At 49.9% G+C, this 14,357-nt stretch overlaps 1 protein-coding gene across 2 annotated transcripts in view; it reads right to left on the minus strand.

Moving 5' to 3' along the window:
- ENOPH1 (enolase-phosphatase 1) overlaps nt 1-4,701 on the minus strand; it is a 111,804-nt gene extending 107,103 nt beyond the window's left edge. Inside the window, exon 1 of one of the 2 annotated variants that reach the window (XM_073597882.1) lies at nt 4,560-4,701. The gene's annotated coding sequence lies outside the window, so the exon portion shown is untranslated. Of the gene's footprint in view, nt 1-4,515 lie in introns of both variants that reach the window. The other variant, XM_073597899.1, reaches the window with a different exon arrangement.
- Between the last annotated feature and the right edge of the window lie 9,656 nt (nt 4,702-14,357).

A 14,357-nucleotide genomic window follows, 5' to 3' on the forward strand; every position in this document is an offset into this window, starting at 1 on the left:
TTGCCCTGCCCACGTATACCCCGCCTTTTTAATAAAGCGCCCATCAAATGCAGCCCCACCAGCGCCCATCAAATGCAGCCCCACCAGCGCCCATCAAATGCAGCCCCACCAGCGCCCATCAATGGCAGCCTCACCAGCGCCCATCAATTGCAGCCCCAACAGCGCCCATCAATTGCAGCCCCAACAGCGCCCATCAATTGCAGCCCCACCAGAGCCCAAAAATTGCAGCCCCACCAGCGCCCATCAAATGCAGCCTCACCAGCACCCATCAATTGCAGCCCCACCAGCGCCCATCAAATGCAGCCCCACCAGCGCCCATCAATTGCAGCCTCACCAGCGCCCATCAATTGCAGCCCCACCAGCGCCCATCAAATGCAGCCTCACCAGCGCCCATGAAAAGCAGCCTCACCAGCGCCCATCAAATGCAGCCCCACCAGCGCCCATCAATTGCAGCCTCACCAGCGCCCATAAATTGCAGCCTCACCAGCGCCCATCAATTGCAGCCTCACCAGCGCCCATCAATTGCAGCCTCACCAGCGCCCATCAATTGCAGCCTCACCAGCGCCCATCAAATGCAGCCTCACCAGCGCCCATCAAATGCAGCCTCACCAGCGCCCATCAAATGCAGCCTCACCAGCGCCCATCAATTGCAGCCTCACCAGTGCCCATCAATTGCAGCCTCACTAGTGCCCATCAATTGCAGCCTCACTAGTGCCCATCAATTGCAGCCTCACCAGTGCCCATCAAATGCAGCCTCACCAGCGCCCATGAAAAGCAGCCTCACCAGTGCCCATCAAGTGCAGCCTCACCACCGCCCATGAAAAGCAGCCTCACCGGCGCCCATGAAAAGCAGCCTCCCCGGCGCCCATCAAATGCAGCCTCACCAGCGCCCATCAATTGCAGCCTCACCAGCGCCCATCAATTGCAGCCTCACCAGCGCCCATCAATTGCAGCCTCACCAGCGCCCATCAAATGCAGCCTCACCAGCGCCCATGAAAAGCAGCCTCACCCGCACCCATCAAATGCAGCCTCACCAGCGCCCATGAAAAGCAGCCTCACCAGCGCCCATGAAAAGCAGCCTCACCAGTGCCCATCAAGTGCAGCCTCACCGGCGCCCATGAAAAGCAGCCTCACCGGCGCCCATCAAATGCAGCCTCACCAGCGCCCATCAAATGCAGCCTCACCAGCGCCCATCAATGAATGTTTGCTTGCTTCCATTCATTCAGGAGTCGGGACAGAGACACAGTCCTCTGCTACTGCTGTCAATGGCGACCCTAGGGGGGGGGGCAGAGGGGGCCCTGACCCCCCCCCCAACATTATGCTGTGCCCCACCATGTGCCCCCCCAAAAAAAAAAATTTTTTTTTTTTTTTTTTTTTTTTTTTACAAAAAATCAATGTCTAAGAGGGAGAGAGTCCCCAGTCAGCTCCTGCGGGTGATTCCTCCCCCCTCCCCTGCTCGCTGACACTGCATAATGCGAGCGTTCACACAACCACGGCCGCCTGATCTGCTCCTTCACCTGCATCCTCATTGGCAGGGAGAAGAGCGAGTTGCAGGAAGGACTCCGCCAGGACTTTCAGTTACTGAAAAAACAGACTGATTTCTCCCGTCCTTAGGACAGGAGGACCAGCCTGTAAATTCCAAGAGATGCCAGACCAGAGCTGTCAATAGCAGGGGCAGGACAGCAAGAGAAGGCTGGGGAACCCCACAGTGGCAGAACACCAGGGCCCGGAGGCAAGACAACCTTTGCAACCCTGATAGTTCTCCCACTGCTTTGGATCCTTATATTTTCTTGATATGCTGGTGACATGTGAAAGGGCCCGTTGTGGGGTCGTAGTAAAGGGCCCCAGGATATATATATATATATACATATATATATATATATATATATATATATATATGCATTTTATAGTTGCCCCCCTACTTTTGTCCCTGTCCCCCCATGTGCCCCCCCTAAATTTGAAAGCTGGAGATGCCACTGACTGCTGTGCCTCTGACACTATGTGTGAACAGAGCGGAGGCTGCCTGTTCATGCTGAGACTTAGTTGCTTGCTGCAGAAAGAGAGTAGGAACACCAGTGGCCGGGCGCCCTAGGCCAGTGGCGTTGCTAGACGGGGGCGGGGGGTGCGGTCCGCACCGGGTGCCACCCACTAGAGGGGTGACACCATCCCGAGCAGGGACGATCCTGGACGGGGTGCAGTGCACCCAGGCGCCACAGAGGTGGGGGCGCTGAAGCGCCAGAGTGCTCCCCTCCCTTCTCCTCTTCCTTGTCCGTAGGCGGCTCTCTGCTGATCGCCGCCTCGACCTGCCGAGTGTCGAAGCCCATCCCCCGTCACTCCTCCTGTCAGAGGAGGAGAGCGAAATTAGATCGGAGCGGCTGTCTCTGTGTGAGAGACCAGCCGCGCAAAGACGTGACTGACGTCACTGGGGGGGGGGGGGGCGTGCCCAACGTGTTCCACTTCAGACAGTTCTCCTCCTCCGACCTCCCTGACGCATGCTTCCCAAGCCTGACACACTTCACCCGGGCGGCGCGGCTGCATACTGTCCTCTCCTCTCCAGCTGCCGCCCGGGTGTTTTAAATTAACCTAATGTAGGGGGGGGTGGTTTGTCCTGGGGGGGTCTATACTAATGTAGGGGGAGGGGTTTGTCCTGGGGGGTCTATAGTAATGTAGGGGGGTGGTTTGTCCTGGGGGGGTCTATACTAATGTAGGGGGAGGGGTTTGTCCTGGGGGGGTCTATAGTAATGTAGGGGGGGTGGTTTGTCCTGGGGGGTCTATACTAATGTAGGGGGGGTGGTTTGTCCTGGGGGGGGTCTAAACTAATGTAGGGGGGGTGGTTTGTCCTGGGGGGGTCTATACTAATGTAGGGGGGGTGGTTTGTCCTGGGGGGTCTATACTAATGTAGGGGGGTGGTTTGTCCTGGGGGGGTCTAAACTAATGTAGGGGGGGTGGTTTGTCCTGGGGGGGTCTATACTAATGTAGGGGGGGTGGTTTGTCCTGGGGGGTCTATAGTAATGTAGGGGGGGTGGTTTGTCCTGGGGGGTCTATAGTAATGTAGGGGGGGTGGTTTGTCCTGGGGGGTCTATAGTAATGTAGGGGGGGTGGTTTGTCCTGGGGGGGTCTATAGTAATGTAGGGGGGGTGGTTTGTCCTGGGGGGGTCTATAGTAATGTAGGTGGGGGTGGTTTGTCCTGGGGGTCTATACTAATGTAGGGGGGGTGGTGTGTCCTGGGGGGGTCTATACTAATGTAGGGGGGTGGTGTGTCCTGCGGGTCTATACTAATGTAGGGGGGGTGGTTTGTCCTGGGGTGGTCTATACTAATGTAGGGGGAGGGGTTTGTCCTGGGGGGGTCTATAGTAATGTAGGGGGGTGGTTTGTCTTGGGGGGTCTATACTAATGTAGGGGGGTGGTTTGTCCTGGGGTCTATACTAATGTAGGGGGGTGGTTTCGTCCTGGGGGGGTCTATACTAATGTAAGGAGGGGTGGTTTGTTCTGGCGGTGGTCTATACTAATGTAAGGAGGGGTGGTTTGTTCTGGGGGTGGTCTATACTAATGTAAGGAGGGGTGGTTTGTTCTGGGGGTGGTCTATACTAATGTAGGGGGGTGGTTTCGTCCTGGGGGGGTCTATACTAATGTAAGGAGGGGTGGTTTGTTCTGGGGGTGGTCTATACTAATGTAGGAGGGTGGTTTGTCCTGGGGGGTCTGTACTAATGTAGGGGAGGTAGTTTGGCTGGGGGGGTCTGTACTAATGCAGGGGGGTGGTTTGTCGGGGGATCTGTACTAATAGAGGGGGGTGGTTTGTTTGGGGGGGTCTGTACTAATAGAGGGGGGGTGATTTGTTATGGGGGGTCTGTACTAATGGAGGGGGGGTGGTTTGTTCTGGGGGGTCTGTACTAATAGAGGGGGGTGGTTTGTCCTGAGGGGGTCTATACTGATGGGAGGTCTGTACTGAGAGGGGTTTATACTTAGTGGGGGGTCTGCACTTAGTGGAGGGGGGGTCTGTACTGAGGGGCGACTATAGTTGGTGGAGGGGGTTACACCATGTTTTACCGCACTGGGTGACACCAACCCTAGTGACGCCACTGCCCTAGGCAGCTGCCTAGTGGTAGCACCAGCCCTGTTCTTATTATAGCTGAATACAGTAGGGAAGGATAAAAACCTCTGCTGGGTATCCCCTGCTATGTGGGGAGATTTCTCCCTCATCTGTTCTAATGACAACTGTTTTACCAGACAAGCAGTATAGGTAAGGTGGCTGCGTGCTAGATAGTAAGGGAGAGGAAACCAAAATGTTTGAGTTGTCACCTTAACAGGAAGTGAGGAGAAATCTTCCAATGGGCACACCTGTTCTGGTGACAACTGTCTGATGGGGGGAGGGGATGCCTTTCACCTGCTGTTGTGTCTCTGCGACAGGAAATGAAACTTCTGATTTCTTCCCAAACTATAAAAAAGGCCCAGAGGGAGGAAAGCTATATATATATAGAGTGCGGTATACAGTCAGGCGAGCAGTATAGATTGTACCTGAACGCTCCTCCTTCTCTGTGTCCCGCACCCCTCCCCCTCACCTGCAGCTCCTCAATGAAGACAACGATGAGATAGGGAGATTCACCCCGTCAGCTGCCATGATCACTTCTTCCTACCAGGCGGAGAGGGGATGGGAGGAGCCGGGGGCGGGGCTATCAAAACTGTCAGGAGGGAGTACACAGGACACGCTCTCTAGTGAGAGGGGGCGGGGCCGGCTCTGACGACCATACAATACTGAGTTGTGCTGCTGTTCATGAGGTTACTGTATAAATACACAGCAAAGGTGTCCTGCAGATAGAGGGAGAGACGATAGCTAAGAATATTCAAAGGAGGGGCGGGCACGTGCCGAAGCCGAGTCGGCCATTTTTACTAAGGGATCAGGGAAACGAGAGCTCATTAAGATAACACGCACGGTAACCTGTTATTTACATGTTATTCAGACTGCTCTCACTTCATAACCTGAAAACAAAAGTATGGAGGGGGCTGGCTCCGGGGAGAAGCAAGGTCGTGCATGTGAAGGGACTGGCTTTGGCGACCCATTCACACAGGCGATTTGAATCGTGGGCGGAATGGCTGCGATTCTCCACACAACTCCAGAATGGCGACAAAAGGCGGAACGCATTTGCAATGCCAGAACTTCTTTTGTGTGATGCGTAGTGCGATTTTGTTTGCACCGTGTTTAAGGTGCCATTCAGAAATAATGGCATTGCAAACGCATCCCTCATTAATAGTTGGCAACATTATCAAAAAAATTTTTAGGGACACTTTTTTGTCATAATTAGGGGACGGGGCATTCATTTGTAGGCGTGGTTTAGTGTGGGTGGGAAAATATGGTGCGACTAAAAAAGGGCGTGGTTTAAACTAAATATTGGGCGTGGCTTAAAGCGGGTGTGGTTAGAGTCTGAGATGAAAGAGGGATGGAGAGAGAAAGAAAGAGATGGAGAGAAAAACAAGGAAAGAAAGAGGGATGGAGGGACAGCAGGCCCAGATCCTACACCACAATAGAAATATGTGTATTCCAGAAAGTTTAACAATCAGCAGATAAAGACACTCCAAACACATGGTGTTGGCGCTCCAATCACCACGGCACAATGGTTGATATGGTGTCAGGATGATTGAAGCGCATTATTTCTATTATTACATTGTAATATAAAATGAAATAGTTCAACTCACCATAATGCCAAATCAGTGGGAGCCCCGAGTGTGTCACTTGTCACCTGCCACCAGTTGAAGTTTGTCACTTGCCAACAACGCCTGCCACCAGATGCAGCTTGCAACTTGTCATGGTCGCCTGCCACCAGATGCAGCGTGTCACTTGCCACCTTGCCTGCCAGCAGATGCAGCTTGCCATGGTTGCCTGCCACCATGTGCAGCGTGTCACTTACCACGGTCGCCTTCCACCAGATGCAGCGTGTCACTTGCCACAGTCACCTGCCACCATATGCAGTGTGTCACTTGCCACAGTCGTCTGCCACCATATGCAGCGTGTCACTTGCCACGTTGCCTGCCACCAGATGAAGCGTGTCACTTGCCACGTCACCTGCCATCAGATGCAGAGGGTCACTTGCCATGGTCGCCTGCCACCAGATGCAGCGTGTTACTTGCCACGTCGCCTGCCAACAGATGCAGCGTGTCACCTGCCACAGCACGTGTCATCAGATGCAGCTTATCACTTGCCACCAGATGCAGTGCTCACTTGTCACCAGATACAGCTTGTTATCAGTTGCAGCTTGTGTCACTTGTCACCAGATGCAGCACTCACTTGTCACCAGATGCAGCTTGTTATCAGTTGCAGCTTTTGTCACTTGTCACCAGATGCAGCACTCACTTGTCACCAGATGCAGCACTCACTTGTCATCAGTTTGTCTCACTTGTCACCAGATGCAGCTTTTGTCACTTGTCACCAGATGCAGTTTGTGTCACTATCACCAGATGCAGCGCTCACTTGTCACCAGATGCAGTTTGTGTCACTTGTCACCAGATGCAGCGCTCACTTGTCACCAGATGCAGTTTGTGTCACATGTCACCAGATGCAGCACTCACTTGTCAACAGATACAGTTTGTGTCACTTGTCACCAGATGCAGTGTCAACTTGTCACCAGATGCAGCGATCACTTGTCACCAGATGCAGTTTGTGGCACTATCACCAGATGCAGCGATCACTTGTCACCAGATGCAGTTTGTGGCACTATCACCAGATGCAGCGATCACTTGTCACCAGATGCAGTTTGTGTCACTTGTCACCAGATGCAGTTTGTGTCACTATCACTAGATGCAGCACTCACTTGTCACCAGATGCAGTTTGTGTCACTTGTTAAATGAGGTAGGAATGTTGTAGCTAATCAAGTGGGTCAATATTAGGGTTGTCCCGATACCACTTTTTTAGGACCGAGTACAAGTACCGATACTTTTTTTCAAGTACTCGCCGATACCGATTACCGCTACTTTTTTTTAATGTCACGTGACAGTTTTTTTTTTTGCTATTTTTTTTGGGGGGGGAGGTGAACGTTGTATGTGTGTGTTTGTTTTTTTTTTTTTTTTTTTTTTTACAATTTTTATTTTTTACAATAATATTTTTTTATTCTTTATTGTTTTTTTTTTGTTTTGTTTTTTAATCAGCCCTTTTGGGGGGCTTTGGTGAGATATCAGGGGTCTTAACAGACCTCTGATATCTCCCCCTTGAGACAGAGAAAGAGACAGAGGATAGAGATTCCCCAGTCCCTTTCTCTGCAGCCTCAGCTGCACTGAGAATGAATGGAGAGAAGACAGCAAGACAGCGGCTCCTCTCCATTCATAAACTGACACATCGTAATCACAGGAGATTACGTTTCAGTTATGTGAATGGACAGAGTCAGCTGACTCTATCCATACACAAAGGAAGGAGGAGGGGGACGGAGGAACTGAGGGGGAGAACGGAGGGGACAGATAAGGAGAGAGGAACGGAGGGGGACAGATAGGGAGAGAGGAACAGAGGGGGAGAACGGAGGGGGACAGATAAGGAGAGAGGAATGCAGGGGACAGCAGGGAGACACAGAGGAACGGAGGGGGAGAACGGAGGGGGACAGATAAGGAGAGAGGAATGCAGGGGACAGCAGGGAGGCACAGAGGAACGGAGGGGGCACGGAGGAGGATGCAGTGACAGTCAGCTGTGAGCGATCACTGCTGTATGTCACTAAAGTTGCTGAAAGCCGCTGGGGGAGAATCTTGTAACTCCCCCACGCGCCGATCACAGCTGACTTCCAGGTATCGGGGGAAGCATCGGGAGCATTTGCCCAAGTACTCGGTATCGGTGCCGATACCGATACTAGTATCGGGACAACCCTAGTCAATATATAAACAAATATTTTCATTATTATTAATATTATATTTTATTTATTGTTTGCCACGATATAGTAGGTACCGTACATGACAAACAGTACATGCATATAAAAGACACATCCTATTACAAACCATGTATCGTTCAGACTGGGACGAGGGAAACTGAGACTGTTGGCAAGTATGCTCATTTTGCCGAGATTCTGGAATCGCGGGAAGAAACGCAGCAAGCCTTGGCTTCATGTAAACTGGCCTACATTTAGGGCCCATTCACACCAGAAACTGCACATAACTGTGTGCTTTTGACTGCATGTTTACATGCATTTGAAGCGCGCTTGAGTGCGTTTGCAGTACATTTTTCTATATGTTTTTTGGGCTTGGTTTTCTTGGCTTAAAGGGGCACAGTGCAGCGCAGTTGTAGCGTGTTGCCTGCATTTGCGGTGTGGAAAAATGCAGCATGCTCTACTTTTTTTTTTTAACTGCACTGAACTGTAGTGCAATGATATGAACTATGCCCATAGGAATATCCTGATTTTGGGCTGTCTATGCAGTTGGAGTGCAGTTCAAAATGCATGCAAATGCGAAGTTAGTACAGAAGTCACTCGTGCTGAGCTGTTGTGTTCTGACAGGGGGACACCCCCCCCTTCCCCGCCACAACACTCCAATCAGCACTTTCCGCCATTGGAGAGTACAGTAGCCGAAAGGCTTCACTACCGGTTTCTCTTACGACAAATGGTGGCTGCAGCACCAACAGCCAATCTGAAAATCTGCTGGGGTGCCGACATTGCGGACTCCCTGGACAGGTATGTGTCCATATATTAAAATATTTGTAGCTGCTGACTTTTATTTTTTTTCCCCCAGGCGGAACACCGCTTTAAGTTGTCGCAGTTGGGTATTGTGAAAAGTGTTACGTTTTACATTTTTTAAACTCTGCCATGGCTGGACACAAGCCCCTTGCTGCATAAAGAGGAGGGTTGGGTGCTGGGGCAGTAAACCAGCACTGTAAAAACCATTTGCCACTTTATTTCAGGAAGTGACGGTAAGGTATTGGAAACATTTAAAATTTTCAAGTTTTCAAATTTTCTTTTAAAGGATATGTATTTGTTTTTTAAACAAACATGTCATACTTACCTCCTCTGTGCAGTTGGTTTTGCACAGAGTGGCCCAAATCCTCCTCTTCTGGGATCCCTCGGTGGTGCTCCTGGCCCCTCCTCTTCTCGAGTGCCCCGTCGGAGAAGCATTCTCCCCCAGGGCACCCGTACGGGCGTGCTACCGTGTCCTGCTGCTGTATCCATTGACACAGACAGCAGGACTTGGCTCCACCCCCGGCTCCCGCGTCATTGGATTTAATTAACAGCAGCGGGAGCCAATGGCTGCACTGCTATCAATCTATCCAATTTAGGACCTGAGACACCGGCTGGAGCGGGTGTGCTCGTCCCCGGCGCAGGAACGATTGGGCTCAGGTAAGTAAAGGGGGCTCTGTGGGGCTTGTGTAATACAAGAGGTTTTTCACCTCAGTGCATAAAATGCATTGAGGTGAAAAACCGCAAGGGTTTGCAACCACTTTAACTCTGATATGGCTGGGCCAAATCCTGTCCTGAGAAAAGAGGAAGGTTGGGTGCTGGGACAGTAAACCAGCCCTGTAAAAGCCATTTGCCCCTTTATTTTGAGTGGAAGGAAGAAGTTCACTGGGACTGGACAAATGGGACTAGCAGAAGGTATAACAGGGTAGCATGGGAATGAGACTGATCATTATATTATACAGTATATACAGTTATATACGCCCATAGTTTACCATATGCCATGTCCGCAGCCACCAATGCTGACACATCTTGGATAAAGGTCAAAACACCAGCCAGAAGACAACTCTCCTGCTGCTCAAAAAATCTAAATCCTATAGTATATTTCAAGCAATCATAGCTGGGTATCAGGAAAAGAGGAGAGTTTGGTGCTGGGAGCGTAAACCAGCCCTGAAAAACCATTTGCCACTTTCTTTTCAAGAGCGGCAGATTGTCATGGAATTAAGTGGCTCTGTTTCTATGTGCCCATGAATGGGTTAAATTATCGATCTGTTTGTATCACTTTTTTATGATGATGTCTCACTTGTAGGGACATATGGTTTTGAAATTAATTTCAAATAAAATTTATATATTTTTTTATAAAAATACTGTACAGGTTTATGTACTTTTTGTGTCTACCATACATTTAAAAGCACCTTAAAAGTCCCTGGGGTGTTTGTTCCAAACCCCCTTCCCTGCATTTTGCGCTTTTACGTTTCTTTTCAAGAAGTTTCGGTAAGGTATTGGAAAAGTTTCCATTTTCAAGTTTTATTTATTTATTTTTTTTTTAACTCTACAATGGCTGGGCTCAATTCGTTCCTGAGAATAGAGGAGGGTTGGCTGCTGGGACAGTAAACTAGCCCTGTAAAAAACATTTGCCACTGTATTTCGAGTGGAAGGAAGAAGTTTACTGCTCCTGGGACTGGTCAAACGTGTTTAGTAGAACAGGGTAGCATGGAGGAGGAGACGCAGGGGGAGGCCGCCGAAGTTGCAAGCGACGGAAGGGGTTTGTGTGCCGATCGACAGGGGGAGGTGGGGGGTTTGACTGACTGAACGAACAAACTGGGGGGGCGGGTTGTTTGTTTGCTGCCCCCTAAAATATAGAGTACCAGCCGCCACTGCCCCATGTTGAGTTTGGTCAGCAGTGCCACCAACAAATGCAATCTGTTTAAGAGAACAGATTGCACCTGCATCTATGTCACATACCTGAAGGGAGACTAAAGTGATGATATCGGCCTCTCTTATATCTCCAACCCAGGTCCCGCTGAGAGTAAAACAGAGGGAGCCGAGGAACAGGAGGAACACAAGTGCCTGTAGGCCCAGGAACTTGCAGCAGGAGATGCAATTCCAAGAAGACAGAAGAACCATCAGATCAGGAGCAGTAGCCATGCACCGTAGTTCAGCTGAGCTTAGGGAAGCACTCCACTTGTACTGCAGGACTGCACAGCAGGCCGCAGGACTATAATCACAGACAGATGGGCAGGCACTCAAATGAGCCAGGAAGCCAGGGTCAGCAGGCAGGAGTGTGGTCGCAAGATAGCCATGGTCATCAATATGCTGGCAGCAAGGTAAGGAATCAAGAACAGAGCCAAAGTCAGGAACGAGCCGGCTCAGGAGGACGAGCAAGATAACAGAATCTGAGATCAGGTCAGGAGTTAGCCGGATCAACAAACAGGGAAACACATCAGAAGTACACAGGACTCAGGGAACAGCTGAAGACCAGTCAGCATTAAAGCACAGAGTCCTCCTTAAATAGTCCGTCTGGCGCCAATATACCTCGTGTGAGCGCAATCCCGTGCGCATGCGCACTTCCATGCACCTTTCTGAGAAGATTTGTGCATGCATGCGCATATCTATTACCCAAACGTCTTACAGGAATTCCCTGACATTGCCCCCCCCCCTTAGGGGCAGCCTCTGGATGCCCACTATGGAACTCTTCTCAGGATGAAGATGGAAGTAAGCTCGAACCAACCGTGGAGCATGAACATTAGAGGAAAGCTCCCATGAATTATCCTCAGGGCCGTAGCCCTTCCATTTAATGAGGAACTGAGTCTGGCCCCTTCTCTTCCTGCAATCCAGGATGGCTTCTACCTCAAATTCTTAATTTCCTTCAACAAGCAGTGAAGCAGGAGTCTCAGGTTGCTGATCAGGAAATGGATTAACAACAGATCGTTTTAGAAACTCTCAGGCAAAATTAACTTAAAAGCTACTGCATTAATCCTCTTTACAGGGAATGGGTCAATGTATCTCAGCCCCAATTTCTTTGAGGGACAAGCCAGCTTTAAGTTCATAGTAGATAGTAGGGATGAGCCGAACACCTCTTGGTTTGCAGCAGAGCGTGCGAACAGGCAAAAAATTTGTTCGAACACCGTTAAAGTCTATGGGACACGAACGTGTTTGAGGACCTGGGTCCTGCCCCAGGGGACATGTATCAATGCAAAAAAAAGTTTTAAAAACGTCAGTTTTTTCGGGAGCAGTGATTTTAATAATGCTTAAAGTGAAACAATAAAAATGAAATATTGCTTTAAATATCATGCCTGGGGGGTGTCCTTAGTATGCTTGTAAAGTAGTGCATTTTTCCCGTGTTTAGAACAATACCACAGCAAAATGACATTTCTAAAGGAAAAAATATCATTTAAAACTACTCACGGCTGTAATGTATTGTCGGGTCCTGGCAATATAGATGAAAATCATTGAAAAAAATCGGCATGGGTTCCCCCGCCCAGTCCATTACCAGGCCCTTTGGGTCTGGTATGGATATCAAGGGGAACCCCGCACCCAAATTTTAAAAAATGGCGTGGGGGGATCCCAGGCCCCCTGGCACTATATACTCTGAACAGCAGTATATATACTATATGGCCTGCCCTATATACTCTGCAGAAAATTGGGCCTTAGGTGTTAGTGATACCAGAACACTGTAACCCCTCACAGTTACTCTTGGTGAGTGCAGGAATGGGCCCTGCCGTGAAATACTATATCAAAAATTGTAATTACAGGCCCCTGTTAAACAGGGGCAGAAAAATTGGGCATTTGGTGGTGGTGCCACCACACTGTAAGCCCCTTACAGTTACTCTTGTTGGGTGCAGGAGCGGGCCCTGCTATGAAATATTATATAAAAAATTGTAATTACATGCCCCTGTTAAACAGGGGCAGAAAAATCGGGCCTTGGGTGGTGGTGCCACAACACTGTAACCCCTCACAGTTACTCTTGTTGGGCGCAGGAACAGGCCCTGCTGTGAAATATTATATCAAGATTTGGAATTACATGCCCCTGTTAAACAGGGGCAGAAAAATTGGGCTTTTGGTGGTGCTGGTGGTGGTGCCACAACACTATAAGCCCTCACAGTTAAACTTGTTGGGCGCAGGAACAAGCCCTGCTACGAAATACTATATCAAAAATTGTAATTACATGTCACTGTTAAACAGGGGCAGAAAAATTGGGCCTTGGGTGGTGGTGCCACAATACTGTAACCCCTCACAGTTACACTTGTTGGGCACAGGAATGAGCACTGCGTTGAAATATTATATCAAAAATTGTAATTACAGGCCCCTGTTAAACAGGGGCAGAAAAATTGGACCTTGGGTGGTGGTGGTGGTACCCTAAACCAAAAATATTGTTGGAAGCTAGCATCATCAAGATTGAGGAGGAATAGGATAGTCAGCATAGGCAGTCTTCAAGGGATCCCACATCCATAGAAAATTCAATCAGTTACATCAGCATCAGGTGCTTGATAGCTGCTGATCCAAGACTGATTCATTTTTTATGAATGTGAGCCTATCAACAGAGTCTGTGGACAGGCACACTCTATGATCCATTACAAACCCTCCAGCAGCACTGGACAGGCCAGTAGCTCAATTGCATATTGAGCAAGTTCTGGCCAGTGGTCCATCCTCAAGTCTCAGTAACCCAGTGTATGCTCTGTTGGAAAGGTCTCCAAGTCTGCTCTTGCCCCTAGATATTCCTGCACCATGTAATGCAGACGCTGGCGATGGTTGCTTGAACCGATCAGACCTTGGCGCTGAGGACTGAAAAATTGTTTAAAGGCATCAGTCAGCCGGCCCCCTTCTCCACCGCTCTTCCACTGACTGAACGAAGCCTCAGCAACACGTTGTCCAGCACCAGGAAATTGTAATCTCCCAGGGTCTGGAAATGCATTGCACAAACCTTTCTTCAAGGCCTCCTGAAGATGTTTCATCCTCTGCTCCCTCTGCAAAGGCAGGATCAGTTCTGCAACCTTACCCTTGTAACGTGGATCAAGAAGGGTTGCCAGCCAGTAATGATCCCTCTCCTTGATACCACGAATCCTAGGGTCCTTTCGCAGGCTTTGCAGAATCAGGGAGGCCATGCAACGGAAGTTTGCAGAGGCATTCTATTCTGAGTCCTCTGGGTAACTAAGGATCACATGATCCATAACTACCTCCTCCCAGCCACGTACAACTCCTTGGGATTCTGGGGACTGAAAACCATCCCTTGAAGACTGCTGCTGAGTGTTATCCTCAACATCCATGCTGACACAATCCTCCTCCTCTTCTTCCTGTGTGTTTGGCGGGCCTGCAGGATTGCTATCTGGATAAAGGGGGCCTTGAGAGGTAAGGAAGTCCTCCTCTTCCTCCCACTGTTCTGCCTCAAGTGCCCTGTCTATGAAGCGTGTGCTCCAACAGGAAGACTAGAGAGACAGTGTCACTGATGCATGCATTGTCGCTGCTCACCATCCTTGTGGCCTCCTCAAATGGTGACAGGTCAGTGCAAGCATCTTTGATCAGTAGCCACTGGCATGGCGAAAAGAAGCCAAGCTCCCCTGACCCTGTCCTGGTGCCATACTTGCACAGGTACTCATTGATGGCCCTCTGCTATGTGTGCAGTCACTGCAGCATTGCCAACGTTGAGTTCCACCTGGTGGGCATGTCACAAATGAGGCGGTTGGTGGGCAGGTTGCATTCTCTTTGAATGTCAGCCAGCCGAGC

The sequence above is a fragment of the Aquarana catesbeiana genome, linkage group LG01, assembly GCF_042186555.1.
Source record: "Aquarana catesbeiana isolate 2022-GZ linkage group LG01, ASM4218655v1, whole genome shotgun sequence".
Lineage (NCBI taxonomy): Eukaryota > Metazoa > Chordata > Amphibia > Anura > Ranidae > Aquarana > Aquarana catesbeiana.